At 36.4% G+C, this 25,332-nt stretch overlaps 2 protein-coding genes across 2 annotated transcripts in view; one reads left to right on the top strand and one right to left on the bottom strand.

Moving 5' to 3' along the window:
• The window catches only part of cacng2a (calcium channel, voltage-dependent, gamma subunit 2a), a 59,990-nt gene that overhangs the window by 16,828 nt on the left and 17,830 nt on the right, over positions 1–25,332 (top strand).
• Positions 10,461–25,332, bottom strand: part of ift27 (intraflagellar transport 27 homolog (Chlamydomonas)) — a 50,938-nt gene continuing 36,066 nt past the window's right edge. Inside the window, exon 8 of the mRNA XM_053231253.1 lies at positions 10,461–13,064. The gene's annotated coding sequence lies outside the window, so the exon portion shown is untranslated. The remainder of the gene's footprint in view (positions 13,065–25,332) is intronic.

Genomic DNA, 25,332 nt, shown 5'->3' with positions numbered 1-25,332 from the left:
TTCAGCTAAAGATGGATCTTTTTTATTCCAGAATTCTGCAATTCACATCACAATCAATCATTCAGTTATGGATATACAATTACTCAGATTTAAATCACGATGTTTCTTAATTCATTGATAATGGTGAGCTAAATTTAGCTATTTGCCCAACTTTAAATATGTATAATGTATAATAATATATAATATTTATGTAATATATAAATCATGATGGCTGTACAGTGACAGGGTGGGGTGATACACCCTGATATGATGCAGAGTTACTGTTACTGTTGTCAATTATTCAATACCCTCTGACCAATCAGAATTGAGAAATCAGCGGTTTTATATCATACATAACTGGGTTTGTGTAAAGCTGAAACAATGGAGTCAAGGTTTGGATACAAACGCAGGGTTTATTTGCAAAAACCCCCAAACGTGAGTCGTTGTCACAAACAGTTTGAGGTCAAAATACAGAGTGGCAAATACGTATCTGTGGTCAAAACCAGAATGAGTGTAATGTAGAAAGGCTGAGAAACACACAGTAGCAGAAATAGCAAAACTTCACTGTGTGAGTGCGGATTTGGGTTGAATTGATAGTCCTTCTCATGAGCGTCCTAAATGAGTGACAGCTCTAACTAGTAGGTGGGTGAGCTGGAACATTGTAATGTCTGGACTGGCTCAGAGTGGGATCTAGTGCTCCTGATGTGGTTTGACGAGCATCTGGGTGTGACAATAGCATTTAAAAAATCTTCTCAGTTATTGTGATTAAGGACGGGCCATACTGTGTGTTCAAGTGCTCCTGGGAAGCTTGTATTTATGAGTTGGGAAGTCATAATTACGACATCAGGTGCGTTCAAGTCACTTTGGTCAGAGCAAGATGGCAGTGTACCTTTTCATAATTAACTAGAAAAAAATACAGCAATGTTTTTAACTCTACTTCTAGAAAATGAAGAACAAAGAATGTGCATCAGGTGTGTTTTGCTTTTTTATGTTTTTAATCAATTTATGAAGCCACTGTAAACTTCATCATTACATATTATATCATAATTTATCGTATTTTGTGCAGGCAATTAGCTTGTAAATAAAAAAAGCCTGACAAAGACATGCCACTGCTAAATACCCATTCAATTTCAACTAATTTACCGTCAACTACAGACATTGCATCCATTGATTTCTGCCATGTTTTCTTACTGACACACCCCCAACTCAGAAACTCGGAGCTCAAAGAAAATCCTGAGTTGCCCCACTCATAATTATGACTTCGTGGTGGCGTTCATGTGCGTTCAACTTGTAAATACAATCTTTCAGACGTGACTTGAATGCATCAATATGTTGATTCAGAAATACGTTTTCTGATTATAAATACATTTTTAAAAAAAAATAAAATGATGATGTTACTAAAATAGCTGGATAATGTAGTGTGAAATTTGCCTGTATGTGAATTATGATTTGTAAATTAGGATTTGTAACTGTAGTAAAAGAACTGTACTTGTGAAACTTAGGTTGTAATCACAGTTGCAGATTTACAAACTTGCTCTTGGATTATGAGTAAATAATTGTGATTTCAGTATGAACGTAAGAACATGAATGTCCCCCAACTGTTGTCCAGTTGTGCATGTGTTTTTGTAAATATTGAGCCCGATGCATTGTTCTGAATCTGTCCATCTGCATCCCCTTTCTATTTAAATCCATGATGTGTAAATAAATTTATTCATAAAGCCTAATGGATTGGCATTTTACAAATGATTCAGTTTCTGCTCCGTAACCAAGAAGCTTTCTGAGAATTGGCCATTCTGATCTCCCCCAATATTTATGTCTCTATTTTATAATTGAACTAGGCAGAGCTACAGAGAGTGGTTGGCCTGTCTGATGTTCACATTTTCATTTAGCAGGCTGAATTATTTTCCCCGAAAGCAGCATACATTAATGCTGCAGGGGCATTTCCCCTCAGGGCGGCTTTGAGGTTAAGAGCCCAGCCTAAGGCCACGACGGCCTTTGCCTACAGCTATGATCAATCGTTTGACCACTGGGACGACGGAGACGGATGTGTGTCCATGTGTTTTAAGTGCGTACATTTCTGCTCAAGCCTTCTGCATATATAGGTGTGTGTATGTAAGAATTGTTTAATGTTGGCTGGTGTCATATCTCCCCTGCTGGTCGTTTGCTCTTACACTGAGCTCCACAGGACACACACTCACAGGGAGAACTCACACAGAGCCACCCGGGAGTGGACAAGGTCCTGCTGTTACACACATACACACAAGCTCGAGAGAGCCAGAAAAAACCCCGGGAGTCTACACACTATGGAATAATTGTTTTTTTCTGTCATACATCAATTCCACCCAAATCCATAATCAGATTCGTAAATCTGCAATTAAATGTAAGTTTCATAATACTCATATTACAGCTCTGAATCTTTACATTGTTTATTTTTACAACTCCAAATTACAAGTCTTGTATTTGTGATTTACCTACTTTCACGCTACATCTAGGAAATACTTATTACACTGCCAAAGAAACCGCACACACAATTCAAGTGTTTTGATTGAAACAACTCATGAGCTATGGAGTAAGTTTTGTTAGCCATGACCTCTGCTCACAACCTCTGCTCATAAATGCTAACACGTAAACACAAAATGAGACATAAATTACGCTGAATCTGTGATTAACGGCTTGCTAACATGTTCATTTGCAAATCCGTAACAATTTGCATAACTCAAGGGATGAAATGGATGTTTATTTTTACTATTTTCATTATAAATTGACTAAATCTAACCATACAGCCTTGCTTGTTAAAATGTATACGAATTTCGCATGAGATCAGGATGTGATTTGTTACATAAGGAGAAGTGTATATAAACGGAATTTGCTGCAAATTACAGAACTACGAAAATGACAAATTATTCACAATTTATTAATATTTTTACTTTTGACATAAAATATACTCCATATTAATCCTATTTTGATTCATATATTCAAAGAAATGCAAGTTTGTCATGCACAAAGTGAAAGAAGGGGTTGTTTTCCTTTTATTTGATATAACTGACTAGGGGTGCGTCTCGATCAGCTCCCTAGCTCCCTTGGTTGTGAATCAGTATATCGTGTACATGAGTTTGGGCACTAGGACCCTCGCTCACTACACATTGAGACCCTGATGACTCAATTTCCAGTGACATGACTACGTACCCTCATTGTAAAACGTCACCACTGGCATTTATCAACAACAGGCAGGACCGAGATCTTTCTGACATTATGTGCCATATAACTTTGTTAGCTTAATCACATTTCTGTTGCGTTTCTGTCATGGTACTTGAGCAGGATCGTAGGCTAGCTAGTGGATTTTTTTTACATCATTAAACACTTAAAAGTCGTTAGACTCAAACAAACCGTTTATAGAAAAATAAATAAATAAAAATTGCTAACGTAAGAATTCATTTGAGAGCTACAACAATGATAACAAGCTACATACATTTGTAGACAAAGTTGGCTGAGAGATCATCGCCTTTTTTTTTCGAGCTGAGAGGCTTCAGAAAATATGACATCATTTCCAGTAAGGGACCATAGTGAGCATCGATGCTCCCTGATTTTTGCGGTGCATTGTGGGATTTTTAGGGAGCGAATGTTCCAGTGCGCTGGAAGGATTTTGCGATTGAGACAACCCTTAAAATGGCCGACTCCCTGATCAGTGCCCTGACTACTAAACTAGGGCGCTGATTAAGACGCACCCTATAGTTATGCTGCTATCCAACCATGAGCATTTCTGCTAGTAAGGCATTTCAATAGCTTACATTTAGCACAGTGCTAGCATGCTGCCATATCCTACTAGCATTGTACTGTATCTGCCATAGAGTGATTGGTTTATCCTTACTTTGCTAGTATGTAGCATCTCTCTCACAATGGTGCTAATTTAGTAACATTTTCTAAGCTGTTTGGCCAGTGTCTAATTGTGTTAATATTTAGCATTTCAAGCATCTTTTCTTTTGGTTCATACATTTGCTTTTTTTTTTTTTTTTTTTTTTACTAAACTGTATTTATGCTGCTATCCAACCATGTGCATTTCCAAAATTAGCTAGCAAGGCATATTTTATTCTACAATAATTAACTTTGCTAGACTTATTGTCATTATCTGTGCCGGAAAAAGGGTCAGGTTATAAATCTTTAATTTTCTAATGTTCGGCTTCAACTTAACTTATGTGGTCTGGTGAATTAGAATAGCATACACACCCACATAGCCAAACTATATTAGCCTAATATATATGACACAAGATACACTTGGACAGTGAATTGTCTTGTCTAGCCAGGGTTGGGATCCTATAAAGTAAGCTTATTTTTCATTCATTTGAATGTCCAGTACTTTAAATCCTGGTCTAAACAAAAAGCCCATAAAGCTAAAAGGTGGTAATGAGTGCAGAAGGTGGTTTGCGGTACACTGTAACTCAGCCCTTAAGAGGATCCTACCGAGGGTCATTAAAGCTCCCACTCTCCCAGCAAACAGTCATTCACTGACCCGATTAATCACCGATAATTAATCTGCTGACATCATCAAAACGAGACCCTTGGCAGGGAGAGTAAATCCATTAACAATCCCAGTGTGTACTTCCAGTACTGGGTTGCTAGCGTAGCAATATGAGCAGTTGGTGGGACAGCACTAGCATGGTGCTATATCCAACTAGCATTTTACTCTTGCCTGTGCTAGCATTTAGGGTCTTATTCAATATGGTTGTAATTCAGTAACGTGCTTGTGATCTGTTGAAAAATCAAAAATGTGTGAGGCCTAAATTTGAGCTTAAGATGTTAGAAAAACCTATTAGAAAAAAAAGTCTGATTCTTACAGTCATGCATACACTGATATAGGGCGCTTTCCTCCATGTGCAGTAGCCATTTTTGTCAGATTTTGTCAGAACAGCCATTTTGTATCTGTATTTTAAACATTTGGTATGTGGGACTCCCCATGTTCATAGACATAGGAGCCTGGTCTTGTAGGACTGAAAATAACTGCCAGAGTTACCAAGATGGCCACCAAGTGAACAGATTTTAATACAAGAACTTCGTTTTAACTCTATTCAGAATGTACCATGCTCTTTGCTATTAACTTCACGGTAATGGTGTACTTTAAACACAGTTGCTTGATTGGTGAGAAGTCGTAACGTCGGTGTGGGTGTCCTGCGTTTCATTATGGCGAATCTACCAATCATAATTATAGACAGCAGTAGGGGTTTATACACAGGCAGGCATTGTCAAACACAAATTATCCATAATCAACAAATAGAACACAAGCAAGGGTTGAAACCAGGAACTTGAAGTACAAGGCATGGACTTACCAGGACAAAAGCATGGTAAGACTTCGCAAAGATACTCAGACACAATGGGATATAAATAGACAAATTAATCAAGGACTTAACACAGAACAGATGAACACAATAGGACAACCAACTAATGACAAGATAATAACAATAATTTTAAGAAAGATGGAACAATTAAAAGTAAAAAAGTAAAAAAAAGTTTTTTAAAAAAAGTAAACATCATTGATAAGCATTATAGTGAATTAGATTATGAAAGATAATGCATAATTCTTCCAAGATCCACTTGCCATAGGCTGAGATACGATGTTGCACAATGGTGTACGCTCATGTAGAAGCCATAAATCAAGACATCAACAATTATATATATAAATTCAACTTCGTTTTGTAACTATTGTGTTCCAGTGAAATATTATACAATCCTAAAACAACCTACTAAGGAGGTCACTGTATCCATGGAAATTAACTGAATAGTTAGTGTTACTTTTCAGCAGCCTTGTTTCGGAAAGTATTTTTACAAAATTACAGCGTGCTTTGCTAGGGCTTCAGTTAGCTAGATGTAAAAAAAGTTTTTTGACAAACATCTCAGGGCTAGTTAGTTTGCTTTAAGACTTTAACTGAATTATCAGAAATGTATATCCTATGGCATAATGTATAGGGTATATAATGAAAGTTAATTCCAAAACCAAGGCCTCTGAAAAAGTGGATGGTTAAGATATTATTGGTTAATCATTATTGTAATGCTAGCCTTTGCAACACTGAGTTTGCAGAATGCTGTAATATGTACAAATGTGTCAGCGAAACAGGCTGAAAAATATCAGCCCAAATGGAAGTCAGATCTAGGGGATGTTTCACTCTATGTAATCACCTGACACGACTCTCACTGAAATGAATCTACAGTCTGGGCTAGAAAGAAATCAGTCCCAGCCTCAAATCGTACTTCGCACCATTCTGTGTATTTTTCTTACGACCATTGCTGGTGTTTGGCACTTGGTTCCACAAAAGTCCAAAATAATCCGCTTTAAACATTTATTAACAGCAAATAATCTGATGTGGATGCCAAAAATGAAATTTAAATTGACATAGTCTTATTTTGGAAAGACATGGGAGGGGCTTAGCCCAGGTAGCTAAGAAATAAATGAAGTGTCACATATCAATTTTACTTTATTACATTAAGAAGCACTGCAGAGAGGCCAGTGTGTATCAACACCTCTCTCTCTCTCTCTCTCTCTCTCTCACTCACTTTCTCTGTCGCTCTCATTGTTTTAGCCGAAAAGGAGAAATCAATAGCCACAAATTAATCATTCAGCCCAAGGCAATTAGAAAGCATGAGGGAGGAGAGCGAGACACAGAGAGAGAGACAGAGAGATGTAGAGACAGAGAGAGAGAGAGAGAGAGAGAGAGAGAGAGGGCAGAGTTGCATGCTGAGAGACAAACGTAATTGTAGTGATTTAGATTAGCCTTTTTAATCAGTGTTTTCTGGTGTGGAGAAAAGATTGTTGGTCAGAGGATAATTACACTCTTTGTGCTCGGCTGTAAGTTCTATAATTTAATGCACGACACACTCGAGTAGGTGTCAAGTTTGTGTCACGGTGTGAGGGCAGGCAGATGGGCAGCTCGCGTTACACATTCTGAACACATTCTCACGTGTGATCACCTATATACACTCTTAATCACAGATCGCCTTTTCCAGAATTTTATTAATTACTATTTGTTAAAAAAATTATTTACACTCATCTGTAAATTAAATGAATGAATATTTATATTAATAAAGAAAAAAAAATAAAGAAATTTTTATGTTAAGCAGTTACAAAATGTAAAAAAAAAAAATTCTTAATTTTTTTGGATTTTAAATATTAAGAAATTAGAATTTTTAGAAATTTTAAGAATCCTAATCATTTAGAATTAAGAAATAAGAATTTTTTTAAAAGGTATAATGTAAAGAATTTTCTTCACCTTTAAATTGTGAAAGTGATTTAAATATTGAAATGTAGATTTTATTGTAGAATGTTTAGATTTTTAGATTTTTTTTTAAATATGACCCTATCACCACCCCCTCTTCAGAGAACAATAAGGACTTTGTTAGCGATTTATAAGCAAAAGTTGCATAATTTTGGACTTAAGAGATGGAGAAAAGAAAAAAGAAAATTAAGAATTTACAATTTAAATACTTTTAAGAATTGTCAATTTTATGAAATTTGACACATTTTCTAAAAAAAAAAAAAAATCAAGAAATTAAAATCTTTTGAATGTAGAGGTTTTTAATGTATAGGGTTTTAAAATAATATATTTTTTAATTGATAATTGATTCTTTCAATAAAGACTTTTAGGAATTTTGGGAAAAGAGAATTTTAAGAATTTAAAATTGTAAGAATTATGAGAATTTAGAATTTTAATGTAACAGCAAGAACAGCAGGTCAGTTTCTCTCTTTCTTTCTCTCATGTCTATTATTCTCTCTCTCTCTCTCTCTCTCTCTCTCTCTCTGTCCCAGGTGTCTCTAAAGCGAGAACTGAGCGGCGTGTTGGATGGATGTAGGGAATGCTATTGCGTGTTTATTGATTTTTTATTCCCCTTGTTCGGTTTAATCTTTTTTTTAAAATTATAAGTCAATAGCAGGGTGTGTGAGAATATGACTCTTGGCCAAGCAGTATACACACACACACACACACACACAAACACACACACGCACACACATGCACGCATACACACGCGCACGCACACATGCACAATATGCAAAAGTACAGAATGCAACAAATCAGCACAGTTCTAACACGGTACTAACGGAGTGATGTGATGTGTGAAAAGTCCACTACGCTGGTGTTTCATTTGTGGTGTGTGTTTGGAAGATAGTGTATGTGTGAGTGTTCAGCACCTTGCAGTCTGAGAACGCTGCTCTTCCCTTCTCTCTTTATGCAAACCTGAGAACGGGAGGTGTGTGTGGGTGTGAGAGAGAGAGAGAGAGAGAGAGAGAGAGAGAGAATGGAATAAAAGCGATGCATAAAGGCAATGCAGCTTCGTGATTTCATCTTTTATGTCATACAGTAGTTGTGTAGAGTACAGTTCAGGTGTAATATCCATGCAGAAACACTAATCCTAATCAGGAGTGTATATATAAAATCTAATCTAATCTAATCTAATATAATCTAATAAATTACACTTCCTGCTGCTGTCTTCCACCTCATACATATGGTTCGTAATATGATGGACTCAGCTTGCCAATCTGACTTTACTTGAAGGGTGCCTACATAGTGCCTGTATAACACATTTGCACAAATATTTTATGAAGCTATCCTGGAGGAATGTACGAACAGCGTATTTCAAAGCGCAGAAGATGATATTGGATGTTTTACGTAGTTTTATCATTATGAGTTGACTGAGTGTGACATTTTTTAATCCATATCTTGCAAGATACAGTAATCACTTGTATCACTCACTTGTTTTTACTTGCACATTCATGACACTTTTTTGTAGAATGACAGAAATGTAGAAGGTACACATGGGTGCTTCATAAGAGTGAAGAGTGTTATGAATATAAATTTGATTAACGCTTTAGAATTAAAATCATTCATTTGGCTGGCATCTGGGCTTCGTAAATAAGAAGCTGCACTGGAATTTAATACAAGTGGACTTCCATGCTTCTATATGAAGTAGGTGCTCTTAAAATAAAGCGTTACTGAAAATAATTTTTAAAAAGTCCCTGGTGTGTCTTCCTCCTCGTTTTTTTTTTTTTTTTTTTTTTTTTTTTTTTGAGAACACAGCTATCATACAAAAACAGCAACCAGTCTGAGACAATCTGAGCAAGGTGGTCTCAGCTTCTAGACCATTTTAATTGCAGCAAGGAAGTGATTCGACTCTGAATCGACTCAATACAGGAAGTGAATGAAACGTGCCGGATATTAATTGTGTGCAGCATTTTATGTAGATGTGAGCTGCTAAACAGACCTACGAGATGCAAACTGAGCCAAAGGACAGAGAGATGTGATGTGATCTGGATTTTTAAACCGACGAGCAGAAGGAGAAAATAAACCCTGGATGTGATGCACAAAATGTTTTAAATGTTTCATTTATTTATTTATTTATTTATTTATTTGTATAATTATCTAATTTAGTATAGTTTCCATGTTCTCAGGTGAGTTCTGTGATTCTCACACACACTTATATATGTATATGTTTTCTTGTCACTGTATTTCTTTACTCAAATACACACAGTGTGAAATCAAACGAACCACAAGTATCAATTTCACTCTGATTTGGACTCGGCAAATGGACTAATCGGCGTGAAAGTGCCCTTAGGCACACACTAGTTCGTTTTGGTACTGGTAGGTGTATTGTAACTCTAAGCAGCTGCATTTAAGGTTTGCACAGCTTTGGAATCAGACCAAAAAGCAGTCAAAAGTTCCACACCATGCCTGCAGTGTCGTCTTATCTGGGTTACTTCCTAACTGGAAATGTGTGTGCTAGAAAAGAGTGACACAGAGAGAAATAGAGAGCAGTTGAACACCTGATCTGATACAGCGTGCATGTAAGAAGGTGTGTTTCTGCTGAATACAGTAAACACTGTCTTATACTACTACAACAAACTGTCAGTAGCACTGTGCTTTATGCCAAATAACATGCAGTAGAGGCAACAGCAGAGCTACAACTAAATTATAGATTAGGCTTGTTTATGTACAGTTTCCGAAAAGCCTAATGGGACCTTTGAGGATGAAATTGGGTTTTCCTGTTTGTTCATTTGTGCTTGCACAATGGGAGTTCAGCACTTTAGGTTTCGTCCCAATCACCACAACCACTGAAGGGCCCTTGAGCAAAACCCTTGACTCGGCTCTGTGCTTGGATCGTGTAAGTCCTTTCGGATAAAAGTGTCTGTAAAATGGTAATCCACAGGTACAGATTCTCCTCTCCGAGGATGTTTGTAGGAGTAGAGTTTCGGGGCTTACCCAGAGCAGTGTAGGGGCATGAGGAGTCGTCCTACGCCTGCAGAATATTTATTCATTTTTTAAATTTTAATTCAGCATGAAAGCCTAGATTGTAAATAATTTAAATTATAATAAATCAATTTTAAATAATTACAAGAAATGAATAAATCTGATCTAAATTCAGCATTTTATTTTACTCTCATGGTTAATACTTCTTCCTCATAATACTTATTATAATGTCAGTTAAGCTATTTATGCTATTAGAGCTATTAACAGTTTTTTGTTTTTTTTTTGGTGTCTGGTGATTGAAAATCGATTATGTAAAATTTTGAGTAGAATTTTACTAATCAATTAGGCAGTCTCAGAATAAATCACTTTCCCTTGCTGTCCTGCTGCTTGTGTTGATGTTGCAGTCACTTCTACTTGACTCAAGAGGGAAAGAAAAACAGGGCTGTGGGTTTGGAGTGAACTGGCAGTTCTGTGAGGAGCAAAATGATCTTATATCCTCGGGGGAAAGCTGTAAGATGTGACACGTGGAACCTGTAACTGACGTGACGTGTGTTGCATGCAGAACCCTCTTCTCGGGGGCAAGTTTCACATGACACCCTGCTCCTTAAATAGCCGAGTACACCTGACGTCACAACTGCAGGGATGAGCAAACGCTAAAACGGTGTAGCAAGGGGCTTAAAGGACAAGGCCATGAGAAAATCTCTGATAGTCAGTACATCAGGTTTGATCATGGCTCCTAGTTAGAAAGTGTGTAAGTGTCTGTGATTGGATATTTATTCATATTAAATCATATACCAAGTCCTCGGATATATACCGCTTGAGCGGAAAGACATGGAAACACAGTATAGACAGGCATTAACACATTAACACATTAACAGATGCTTTTACTGAAAGCGACTTACAAGTAAGCCAGAATTCAGTCCAAGTTATAAAGGAGGTGACAGTGATAGAAGTGCTGGAAGTGTTGTTTTATAATTATGATGTGCCAATCTTACAATTCCATATCACAGTATTTGCTCAATATTTTATAGCAGTTTCTGATATTGTCAATATTATATTTTATAAAATGACTACATTGCCAAACATTATCATTCTGTCTGATTGACAGTTCTGTCCACCATGTTGTTCTGGAAGATTTCTGAACAGAATTGTGGAATTGCTGAAAAAAAATAAATAAATAAAAAATACACTTAATTTGGACAAATTCAGATTTGTCCAAATTAAGTGATGTTAGTAATCAGTTTTTCCTGGAGCTTGTGCAGGGGTAGTGATGATCCTTTGAAGTGTCCATGATAACAATATTGTTTGTGTTTTTTTATAGTGTAGCGTTGTTTGAATTCTCATTTCTGATTGGTCAGGAAGTGTTGATTAATTCCTTTATCAGCAGCACAATGAGTTTTTCTAATATGTTGTTATTTCTATAGTAACATCTTAGACTGGAACTTATATGGAGGACACTTCACTTCAACAAATGTATAAAAACATATGTAATCATTGATACGTTGATCCAATCATTCAAAGGCTAAAGGTGTAACTTTTACATTTTCTGGCATGGGAAGGTCTTGAGAATGGAGGAGTTTGTGCGTTGTGGTTTCTCACAAGCTCTGTGGTCTTATTACCTTCGAGTGAGAGAAAAAAAGAGAGGGTGGTGAAGGAAGATACGCTTATAGGTGCTATAACTTAACTGATAACGGGAACTAATTGTTTCATGGAAGTTCCGCAACATTAAACGTAACTATAAGCAGATAAAAATGATTTGTTGCTCTTTAGTAAATAACAACAATGATCAGTAATCATCAGTAAATTGCTGTGGTATAAGAAGAAATAAAACACTTCAGGACGTACTGTTACAGCTGAAAATGATCAACTTCTGGGTAATAATAGTTACTCCTATTCATGTCAGGGAGCATCACAGCAAACTGTCACTGATTATTTTTCCATACCAGCACACCCTGCTGTGTTTTATTCCTAACATTTCATATAACTGAGCTACACACATACAGCAGATTCACACAGTAGTCTTGACAATAATAATAGAAATAGAAAAAAAATACTTGTTTTTTTTAACTTTTCTTTCATGTTCTTTCACATTTTAGAATACCAAAGATATCAACATTTTTGTGTATTTGTGTAAGCTTCAGAATTATTGCCACCCTTTTTAAAGATGGGTTTAAAAAAGGTTACGAAAAAATGTCTTTTAATCGTGTCTGGTTAATTAATCTCGCACTGAAGTAAAATCTATTCTAAGAAAAAAAAAAAAAACACCCATTAAAAGTTTAAAAGAAAATTTAAAAGAGGTTACATGGAGGCCAGATTCCCTTAGTCATCCATCAACATGGGGAAGATTAGAGAATAGACAACTAAAACGAGACAAAAGTGTGTTGACCTTTATAAATCAGGCAATGGTTATAAAAATAGCCATATTTACTGTGAGGGCAATAAGTAAGACATTTAAAAACAACCTGCCTGGAAGAGGACATAAGTGTTACAGAGGCCAGAAGGAGCACAATTAAAGATTTATAGGAAATTAGAGCATTTTGTTGTAACTAAGTGTTCAAATCTACAATTAGACACCACCTCCATGCCGACAAACTATTTGGAAAATGTGCCAGAAAAAAAGCCTTTTCTTTCATCTAAGCACAAAAATAATGCCTGGAATTCACTAGAAACAAGGTTCTATGGTGTGAAGACAGAAATAAGAGATTTTTGGCAACAAAGACTTTGGGTTTGGTGTATAAAGAAGGATGGATCGTCCAAAGGCCGTGGGAACCTTGTTAGGATAGATTCCATGAAAATCTGGCTGCCTCTTCCATGAGGTTACAGCTGGGTTGTGGTTGGATCTTCCAGCAGGACAATGATCTGAAACATACATCCAAATCCACACAAAAATGGTTAAATGAGAACAGAATTAAGCTTTTGACTTGATGGCCGTCCAGTTCCCCTGATCATTGGGACGGTGTGTGGTGAGCTGAAGAGGAGATTCCATAAGTGAGGACCTAGGACCCTGGATGATATGGAGAGAGTCTGTATCAAACACACTGTAAGAATAAATGGTACTAAACTGTACCATGCCTTGTTGCTAGGGTGGTACCCTCAAGGGTCCACCTTTTGTATGTTTTGTATGTATCTTTTGCCTAGAAAGATGCATGAACTGTACCTTTAAAGCTTTACTCGAAGGGATAATTATGGCCCAATTATGTACCTTAAATCATTTTTAAATGTACACTGTATCCATGTTTCCAGGTGAAAGACAAGGTAAAAGGTACAAAAGATAAGCGACAAGGAAAAGTACAGTTTAGTACACTTTGCCCTGACTATAGGAGAGGATTATAGGTGCATTATAGGAGAAAACTCTGTGCTGTTATGTATGTTGCCAAAAGGAGGTTCCACATAGTACTAAATGCAGGGGTGCCAATAATTGTAACAATTCTAATTTCTTAAAATAAGTCTAACCTTTTTTTAGTGGTGAGATTCCTCTCATATTTATAAAGTGAAATTAAGAAAATTAACCAACAACTTTTTTTTTTTTACATATCTTTACTATGGGTGCCAATAATTCTGGAGCTAACTGCACGTTTTTCCATGGCTGCGCATTTAGTTGTGGCATAAATCAGCATTGTACGTTTCTCCTTTCATAAAACCTCTAAAAGACCTGAGCCCTTTTCTGTCTCGCTGACTGCCTTCCTCCTTCGGTTCATCTCCCTCGTTCTTATTGTCTCATTAAAATTCAGGTTCAAATAACATTAATTAGCCTCCCTGCACACACTCCCTCCCTCTCTGCCTGGGTCAGTGCTCATACTCCCTCTATCTGTCCTTGAGCAGCAAAGCACAAGCTCTGTAATCTTACATAACTAGCGCTGCACACACACACACTCACACACACACACACACACACACACATTTGTCATGCTATCCTTGTGAAGACCTCCGATTTATCCTAATTGGTAATGCAGTTTAATGATGCTATGACACACCTAAATCTAACCTCAGCCTTAACCTCAGTAACCATTAAGCTCTTATTTATTTATTTATTTTTTTAATAAAAGCTGCAGGGTTTTTTTTTTCTTTTTTTTTTTAAAAAAAAAAGCCGTTTTCCTTGCAGGGACCAGCCAAATGTCCTCATTAGGTCAAAACTGTCAGATATTTCTATCCTTTTGAGGACATTTGATCCCCACCGAGATATAAAAACATTCCCACACACACACACACACACACACACTCTTCTGCTCCGACTGCAGTGACGAACTGACATCATGACATCATCAGAGAATAAATAACACATGTTCCTTTCTCTAGGCATCATGGTGATGTTTCCTTATCGAACTGTCTTAACAGTGGCGTTGTGTTTTTTCTTCAAACTGCCGTCAAACTTCTGTCTGATCTCGGAATTAACATCAGAACCGTCTGTTCAGGTGGGAGTGATGACATCACGTCCTCTTCTGACAAGGAGCCATGTTGCCTCTGACTCAGGGACTTTGCACTTTCCTGCAGTGTCGTGTTACTTTGCTCCAGAAAGTTCCGTTTGACCTTATAGCCCACTTTCCTCGCACACACTATTTTTGCACCCGAGTTGATTAACTCTTTCATGGGAACGTAGCCATGAGCAGATGATCAGGTTTATAGCAGTGTTGATTAATTTTCTTATATTAATGCGCTAGTTGTAATATGCTATCGTTTCCATAGTAACAGCTGATTCACAGGGACTTGCATGGTGGAAAAAATGGAATATGTGGTCAGATTTAGGAGAATATACACTCGCCATCCACTTTAATAGGAACACCTGCACATTTATGCAGTTATCTAATCAGCCAATCATGTGGCAGCAGCACAATGCTTCAGTTATTGTTCGTTCTTGTTCACATCAAACATCAGACGGGGGAAATTTTGGGTGTGTCTGTGCCCATGATAGCCTCAGATTCCTGTTCTTGGCTGACAGGAGTGGAACTTCATGCGGTCTTCTGCTGTTGTAGCCCATCCACCTCAAGGGTTGATGTTTTGTGCATGTTGAGATGCTTTTCTGCTCACCATGGTTGTAAAGAGTGATTATATGAGTTATTATATCCTTCCAGGCAGCACAAACCAATCTGGCCACTTCGCTCTGACCTCTATTCTCACCAAGGCATTTCCATCCACAGAACTGTCACATACTCAGTGTTTTTTTTTTTTTTGCACCATTGTGTGTAAACTCTAGACACTCTTGTGTGTTAAAATCCCAGGAGATCAGCCGTTTCTGAAATACTCAAACCAGCCCATCTGGTACCATCAACCATGCCATGGTCAAAGTCACAGTGTTCACACCTTTTCTCCATTCTGATGTTTGATGTGAACATTAACTGAAGCTCTTGACCTGTAGCTGCAGGATTTGATGCATTGGGCTGCTGCCACATGATTGGCTGATTGGATAACTGCATGAATGCGCAGGTGTACAGGTGTTCCTAATAAAGTGGATGGTGTGTGTATTAGGTATAGTTTACATAAAAATGTTATGTTTCTCATCAAAACATGATTTCATTTCATTCATTTGAACTAAATTAATCTGAATAAGTTTCTAATTATTACACTGAATTGTGTAGAGAATTATGTAAAGAAAGTATGATCAGTTCATGTAATATTAACGTAAACCAATTACATTATGAAATCTGATGAGAACTTTGACTACATCACTATATAGTATTTTATTCAAGGCTTTGAAAATACATGATCAAATCATGTTGGATGTACAAAAACAAAATGTGTTACTGTAACACGATTCAATCACGTGGAACCGATGTACGTATCTGAGTGAGCTTTTTAACGAGCTTTTTTTCAGTGTAATAATAAATGGATTGAAAACGTGCCGTTATTTATGTATATGATATGGTGTAAAAAGATTTTTATTTAATGTTTACGGAAGGAGTCTCCAGTGTCAGTGTGTTGAAAATAAAAGTAGATTTTCCCACGTCATCAGCCAGATGACTTTCTGCTTTCCGGTGTCTCAGTTACATGCCAAGCATTTTGTTTTTGGTATTATTAAATTCAGCTGTTCATAGCTTCTATAACGTAAATGATAACAGGAACTAACTTGTCTCACAGATGTTCCATAACAATAAACGTAACAATTAATGGTTAAAAAAAAAGCACAACATGACGTTCACTTCAGGATGTGCTGTTATAGGAAAATAATCAACTTATCAGTAGGGTGATAACTATATCATTGATTCGTGTCTGACTACATCACACCACCACATCAGTGATTATTTTCCTACATCAGCACTCCCCCAAGTGTTTCATTCCTTACACATCAGGATGCATCTAAACTGATGAATAAAAATTTTAATTGGAAATGAATGCTTTTGACATTACGTGACCATGTTGCTGTGTTACCATGACAACAAGCATCAATATCGGTTTAGTCTTGGCCAATGTTTATACTTTACTATCACCTTTACTACTACTAAAGAAAATAAGAAAACATGATTGACACATTTAAATACATAGGAATTACTTAAAGGCTACAGTGAAAGGAAATTTTTATTAAAAGCAACAAAACCAGAGGGTAGATTACACTGTGAGACGTAACCATGGCAACAACTGTAAAATAGTAGCCTGTTGATATGTGGGATGTTAGTGAAATAAAATAACAGTGTTGTTGCTATTTTCTTATCCTACAGTTATGAGTAAGCAATATTAAAAAGTGTGTTCCATCTAGGAGGACGCATGAGGACAGCCGTCTTAATTTGGACAAATTTGAATCAATATTCTATGTCGTAGGTTTCTTTTTTCAGAAAAAGCTCTCATAATTCTGTTCAGCAGACATGAGTTGTGTGAAGGTTTTCTGTCTTGGTTAACAGAATCATCATTCTGACTGAGAAATCTGCTTACAAATATCAAATTTGATCTATTTACTATGTACAATATAAAATATGATGGGGTGTGCTGTTAGAGGAAAATAATCAGCAATGGGATTTTCTAATAGTAGTACTTCCTGGTGTTTCACTCCTCTTATACCACAGCAGTTTGTCTACATGAACAATTGTTTATTTATTAATGATACATTTTATCTGTTTGTAGTTTTAATGTTTAATGCTGAGGAACATCCATGAAATAAGTTCCCATTATCACTTACAGTATGTTATGATAACTATAATGTTATGATAACTATAAACAATTGTTATCCCTTACCAGCTTTTTGTCTCTGTCTTAAAGTTAATAAGACCAAAAAAAAAAAAAAAAAAGAAAAGGCAGTTTGTCATTTTACCAAAAAAACCACAAAGAATGAACTCCTCTGTCCTGAAGTTTCCACGTAAAGTTCTAAATGTTACAAAGCGCTGACATTAGCAACTCAAACGACTTCGAAAATGCTAAATAAACATCTCCATACAGAAAACTTCACCATATCAACTATTACACAGGTTTTTTTATTGCTTATATGGAGCATCCACCGTAAAGTCCCTGTATATATTGTTACTACACTCTAAAAAGTGATTATGGCCTTTTATAGTTTTACATATTAATATAATGTCCATGTTACTACAATAAATTGAGTTTGTAAGTGGAAATTCTGCCATTAATTTAAATACATTGAGTTAAATACTATGAGTTTTTTTTTCAATGTATAGAAACGATAACATATTAGAGCGAGCACATTAATAATAACCTGCGATTTGAATTACAATCAGCACTTTTGTAGTTAATAATTAATCAAAACCCTCCGACCAATCAGATTCAAGAATTCAATAGCAATGTTCTACAATTAAGCAATATCGCACGAGCAAGAGCGATATCTCTTTTATACAACAGTTCTATAAACAAGAAATTAATATCGAGTAAGTGACCTTTTGGACACAATGTTTATTTTTTTCCGTTAGTGGACATAGATCCTGAAGAAGCCACACTCGCTTTATAGCACGTCGGCTAGCTGGCTAGCTAGCTCACAATGATTTGTACATTCCCATTAAAGGTGCTTCTGGTGAAATTGTCATCCTTTCTTCCTTTTCATCTTCATCTGATGAGCTTTCTTATTTTAAGTCAGAAATTACGTATATTCATGAAAAATGTCTCATTTGCCATGTCCGCTGATGATGTCACTAACAATACAGTAGTAACTTTTTATTTTATATTATATCTTTTCATAATCTTTACTATGGTATGTGGTTTTATTTGTCCGTCCGGTAACCTGTTTGTGTATTTCAGTAATAGGTGTAATATATTAAAATTATTTTTTTTGTCTTCTTTTGAAGTTTTTTTTACAGTATAAGAGGCAAACAGATGTTTTATAGACTTGCTTAATGTTGATAAATAGCTGCATATGTACATTATATACTGTACACTACTATACTATAAAATTGCTATAATGTCTCCAAAAAAAAAAAAATATGACCAATCATCAGCCATATACAATTTGCCAGTTTATTAGGTATACAATCTATTAGCTATAGATAGATGTATAAACTGTCAAATCATTGTATAACAATTATCCATAATATTCATCATATATTCATACTTTTTTTAGTTTATTAGGTCTTAATAATTGCACAGCCAAACAAAAAGTTCCAGAAAGTCACAGTTATCAGTAAGATGCTGACTTTCAGGGAGAATGTGAAGGTTTAAGGGGATCTAAGTGGGGACATTTAGGAGACAGAGTGCTCGGGAAGGTAGGAAAAGGATCCTGTCAGTCAGATATTCACTCGCTCATTAAAATATCAAGTGCTTTTGAGAAAGGTTTTCTGTAAAAGTTCACCAAGACAGACTGAAAAATGAAGGTTACAGCAGTGTTGAAGCATGCAGTCATGCTCAGATTGTCATCTATGCATTTATGCATGACTGTGAGCACTGAGCGAGACCTGGTGCTTTTATGTCTGATTCCATGCACCGTTTTTACTTTGTTACTTGATTGAAATTTCAAGCTTTTTTTGCTGGAGCTGATCCATTTTACACGAGTTCGATTATCTGAGTGGAGTACTGTAGAGATGTTACACATGTAGTATGCGTTAGTCGTTCAGATGGATATTTTGCATTGTGTGCACATTTGATGTGTGTGTGTGTGTGTGTGTGTATACAGTTTGTGAGGTTACACTCTAATTAACACTGAACAAATTAGTGCAACACTGTGTCAGGGATGTTATCTGTTATAGATCCCAAATCCTTCAGGATGTAAGAATAAAACATCATCAGGAGTGCTGTTACAGGAAAATAATCAACAAAGGGGTTGCGTGGTACGGCCTGACTCGATGTGTAATCACATATTTTCCAATAAACGCACATCTCAAAGTGTTTTATTACGTGTTATACCACAGTAATTTGCTAGTGAATTATGTTTTGATTATTCAATGCATTTTATCCATTTTTGGTTACATTTAATGTTCGTGAAACGAGTTAGTTCCTGTAATCTTTGGCGTTAGAGCAGCTGTAAACAGTCGTTTCCTCATCAGCCTCTTTTCTCTCTCACTCTCTTTGAAATTAATAATACAAAAATGAGCTGCTGTTGTAGAAAATGAATCAACACCTTCTGACCAATCAGATTTGAGTATTCCACAGCACTCTGGTAAAATGGTATAACTTACTGCATGTTCATTTTATATATTAAAGGAACGGTTCAGCCAACAAGTACACAAACAAAAAGTTACGCAAATTCTGTTTTGTTTTGTTTTGTTTTGTTTTTTTCTTAAGCTAAGCTGGTAATATTGCATGTAACATGTAAGGAAAGATTATAGCTACCAGTTTAGCATCATGCACGCTTCATGTCTAAATACATATCAGTACAATATTTCAGATATCAGAAATGTCTTGGAGTAATATGTAAATTTCCTGCTTTTAAGTGACACTTTCTCCATGGTTGTATGCTTGGTAATAAGTGCATTTCTGTTTTCAGAGAGTTTCAGACAAAAAAAAGAAACAGAGAGAGAGAGAGAGAGAGAGAGAGAGAGAGAGAGAGAGAGAGAAATAGCACATAGAGGAACAGACAGACTCAGAACTGATAGTCATTTCACCTCCCCAGTTAAGAGGGCTAATAGTTGCACATTCACACACAGCCAAGTGGGAATAGTATAGTAAAGTGAGAACACCTATAATACTGCACTTAATCTTCATCTTAATTATTAGCAATATACACCATATTTAACTGGATGGCAAATTGCCCCATTTGAAATTTTATTTCTCCTCATCACTTGAACATTATCTCTGCGATAGAGATAACCCACAGTTTATGGTTTAGTGACTGGGTTAAAAACTGGTAGCTAATGTAATGCAATAACGTATGGTGAGATAATTAGCTAGTTAAGTGCTTTAATACAGATTAAGGGAAGTGAATCAGAATCAGAATCAGCTTTATTGGCCAAGTATGCCTGAGCATGCAAGGAAATTGTTGCTGGTTTATAGGGATCCTACAGTGAACACTTACACACATACATATACAAACACTACACTACAGCGCTGGACATAAACAAGATATAGAGTAATACAAAAACCTAATGGCAGCTACCATGTGACAGGTTACAGTGCAAATGTAACAGTCTTAATGACCACGCACACTGTATTGCAAATGTATTACACATGGTAGTGGTATTGCACAAAAAGGAAAAAGGTGTAGTGTAAATGTAATAAATAGCGAATGAGTATGTATTCCTTATCTTCTTCTTACAACGTTTCAAATGTAACGCATTATATTTGTGTCATATAAGTCAGCAAGTCACTGGCCAGTGTTTCAGCTATAAGCGAGTCTGGTTAGAGTCTTTATTTTTTATGAGGAGACTGTTACCTATAGCACGAGAGATATATGACGGATTTGCGCTAGGCTTGAGACGACTGACGATGGTATCGAGAATAGCTATCAAGGATATCTATCAAGTTGGACAACTTAAATATCAGTCGGAAAATGTGGCGTATTCAGCTTTAAACGCGACGAAAATAAATTGTGTTGTATCTCGTAATATGTGATATATATGTGATGTCTCGTCATGTAGTTTTTCTGTAGTCCGAGATGAAAATTTATAGCCTGTGTTGTCCGACTTTGGAGCAAATAAAACAATATGTCTTTCTCTGGTGCATCTTAGCTTCCCTTGTCTATGCTAGCCTTCCATACATGGAATCTTTTCATTCACAAAACATGAACTTAATTCTTAAATTAAGAAAATAAAACAATATGTTGTTTAGCTGCTTCGCTATACAAGTATTTGTGCTGCTGTGCAACACAACATATACACAAATAGTTTATATAAGTTAATTCAATTTTATAATGAGCTTAGTTACAGCTAATAACTCGTTAGTTATTATTTGGTTACAGTTCCTTCAGTTTCACAAATATTCAGGTAATTAATAAAAAAAAACCTGCTAATACAGCTACTAGTAGCTACAGCCGACTTCTGGTATTTTTTTTTTCCTGTAATGATGTAACGTGTACACCCCTTTTTTTTTTCAGTCATCATCGCTGCAGCCTATAGCCCTCATGAGCGATACTATCGTCAATCTGTGAAAATTAGAGTGCATGACAGGGCGATGGCATATTGCGCAAGATCTCACAAGCCCACTTTGCGTTACACTTTATTTTGCTCAGAACTTGCATGTTCCTGATTCTGAAAAGGTCATCTGTCATTGATGCATGTTAATTAGTCCAGCTAGCAAAAAACACTCAAAGTTTAAACATAGCTACATACCAAATGAAAACGTTTGTTTGTACGTCAATAAGGAGTAGTGTTTTTTTTTTTCTCGTCCAGCATCCTGGGCTACTATGAATAAAGAAACTATAAATCCGTATGTGAAATCTGCTTGTCCTGGGAGGCTGGGCTACTGATTTGTCCAGCTGTGAATAATGAGATTTAAGGCTATGTTTAAAGGGATTTGTAATGATGTGTTCTGAATATAAATCATACAGATCTCACATAGGTACTGTATATCCTTTAATATCTCTCTCTCTCAGGCAGAGGAATTTACAGGTGTAGGACCTATAAATTCTCTGTCTTTATATCAGGCGTGTGCCGTTTTTCTCCTGCTCATTCGTCCATCCCCGGCCCTGGCGTTCCCTCCGAACTGGGTCGCTGCGCCGAGCTCGACCCTTTCGTCTTCCTTTCACTCTCACATAAGAACAATAATAATGTGTTCAGCACTAAAGGGGTATGGTTCATTTATGAGGAGAATTCAGAGGAGCCATAGCTCATTGCAGCCTCTCGGGCTCCGGAGAAACCAAAAGGAACGTTAAGCGGAGATTGATTGTAGATTATTATAGCTGCACATATATTCCCTAGAGCCTATCCCTTTTGTCTTCTTTTTTATCCTGCAGTTTTGACATAGCCAAATACGGTCATGAGAAGGGGTGTGTATGCGATCGCGTGGATGTGTATTATTCTTTAAGATGTGTTTTGAATGCATGCCCAGTATCAGAATACAATTTGAGAGGAAGTGCAGAGGAGTCAGGTTCCATGATATAAGAACTTGGGTTCTTTTTAAGCATTTCACATTGAGAGCCATTCAAAGAAATATATAAATACTACAGTAACAACTGGATAAAACATATTAATGTATAAAAAAAAAAACACTCTTTTTTTTGGAGACATGCTTCTTTCCTTTCCTGCTTTGGTAGTGTAATCACACCTTCCATGTGTGAATATTTTTAATACAGACAGTAATGGAATAAAAATCCATGTCTTCTTCTGTAGTTAAAATAAATGCCACTTTGACTGAGACAGTACATATGACTAGGTACAAATACTGTGCAAAAGTCTTAGGCACGTGCAAAAAAAATGCTGTAGAGCAAAGATGACTTCAAAAATAATGAATTTTAATGTTTCTACATTTAAAAAAATACCATAGAGCAGTAAACAGTAATAAATTTAAACAAAGTCAATATTTGGTGTGATGATCCTTTGCTTTAAAAAGAAAAATACTAGTCTCAGGTGCAATTAGTGCAGTTTTATATGGAAATGAGCTGTAAGTGTTACTGAGCGTCTTGCAGAAGCAGCCACAGTTCTTCTGGAGACTTTGACTGTCACACTCGCTTCTTATTTTTGCAGCGAAACCCAGCAGCCTTCATTATGTTTTTTTTGTCTGAAAAGTGTCTCTTATGTAATCTGCTCCTTTCTTTACTGACATACAAGCATTTTTCTGTAACATTTAATTTTGTGCTGGAAAACTAATGTTTGGAAATCTAAAATGTTTTTGTACCGAATCAGTAATGCAGAAGTCATAAAATAAAAATCTATAACAAAGTTTGTACTAAAAAAATAGTCTGTCCTATGTCCTATAGCAGTCATTCCTTCACCAAGCTTTCTTTTGTCTCTTGAATTACTAAGACAAATTAAAAAAAAAACCTAGACTTGTCATGTTATTGAAAAAAGATCAGAATTTAGAAATACGCAAAATGTCCTGAGGTTTTTCCTGTCTGAAAACGTAAAGGAAGAGCACTACTTCAGCTCAACCTCTGCTAAACTCGAAATGTCTCCTCTCAGAAACAATTACACGTTTTCCTAAATCTGATCAACATACAAGTCTTTGTGAATTAGCTGTTACCATAGAAACAATAAAATATAAGAACTAGCATTAATATCAACATGTGATTTTTCAGAGCAGCGGTTATGGAAATTAATCAACTCAACATCTTCTGACTAACCAAAATCTATTATTATTATTATTATTATTATTATTAAATATCCGCACAAGCCTAACTACATCTGCACTAGTTTTGAGCATGGAAAACATCCCCCCCACCCACACACACACACACACCCACACCCACCCACACACACACACACACACCTTGACTGTATACTCTCTGTTTTCCCTGCTGTCCAGCACTTCAGCTCTTCACTTGAGTGCTTTGAAAAGCAGTGTAACACTTGTACACTTCACAGACACCGGCTATTGAGCTGAGGCCTGGGGAGTTGCGTGTGTGTGTGTGTGAGTGTGTGAGAGACAGAGAGAGGGCGAGAGAGACAAAGAGAGAGGGAAAAACAGTGCATTTGTAAGAGACTGATGAAACGCAAGCTTAAAGGAATAATTGTGTGAAATTCAGAGAGGGGTGACGATGAAGACGAGTAGGAGGGAAGAGGAATAAAATCGTAGGAAGTCCCAAAGCAAAGTCGTTCCATAGATATACACATAAAAAATGGGACAGGATATTGTTTATTCGTGGCCAGGGTGCAAGACACAATGCATGATGCCACATAAAGCGTAAAATGTGCAGCAGTGTGAGACATGTTCAGGACAGGTCGGTTTATATCAGAGGTACGATAATCATATTAGGTAAAAATGCTTTTATGCTTTTTTTTTCAGCTAAAGCAGCACTTAAATGAAATGCAAATGAATTTTGCTTGGCGGGAAAGCAAATTCACTGAAGGGGAAAGGACGCAGGACATGAAAGAAGCACGTTTGCTTCTGGTACATTCCTTCCATGGTTCCTTTTGACCTTATCTATGACCTTAATTATGAGTCATGAGTCTCGCTCTTGTGAGCCAATAGAAATCAAGTGAGTGAGACTGTTTTTCTTTGGACATTAAAAAACAGAGGAGCTGGTTATTATTAAGTAGCATCACACCAGACTTTTTCCTTGCTGTTTTCTTAATGTTGCTTGGCGATATTTAAAAAAAAAAAATAGCTGTCTCAACTACTGACATACGATTAATCAACGTAATATTTAAAAGATGCAGTGTATGTCAAAACAATCACAATAAACATTTATTTCTAATGGTAATTGTTTCTGAGTTCTGACAATTCTAAACTTGCAGAGTTCAGAATACTGGGATTGCCTTCTCCAAGTATGCATGAGAGACTCCTTTAAATTTGTCTAAAATAATATTCCTCATAGGACAGTTGTTCCCGAGACACGTGTCTGAATGATTCAGGGGGTCCAGAGTTAAATGAGAGCCCTGTTCTAAGGCAGAGACTATTAAAGCAGGCGGAGGTGGAGGGCCCAGTGTAAGCTTGGCATTGTCTGGCCTTATTCTGCCTTCTGAATGTGACTTGAGGAAGCACACACACTACCCACGAATGCTGACTAGATTAGATAGGACTCTTTCAGAATGAAATGCAGGGGTAGTGTCAATATTTTGCAGTCTCCTCAATAATTTTGGCTTACATAACCTGGCTTAATTTGTCTGTAATTTTATTTAATAAGTATTGATTTATTATGTTGCATTTAATTTTTTTTTTTTTTTAGGCT

Source organism: Pangasianodon hypophthalmus, chromosome 2 (genome assembly GCF_027358585.1).
Source record: "Pangasianodon hypophthalmus isolate fPanHyp1 chromosome 2, fPanHyp1.pri, whole genome shotgun sequence".
NCBI classification, from domain to species: Eukaryota; Metazoa; Chordata; class Actinopteri; order Siluriformes; family Pangasiidae; genus Pangasianodon; species Pangasianodon hypophthalmus.
This window is presented reverse-complemented; position numbering and strand designations above follow the sequence as displayed.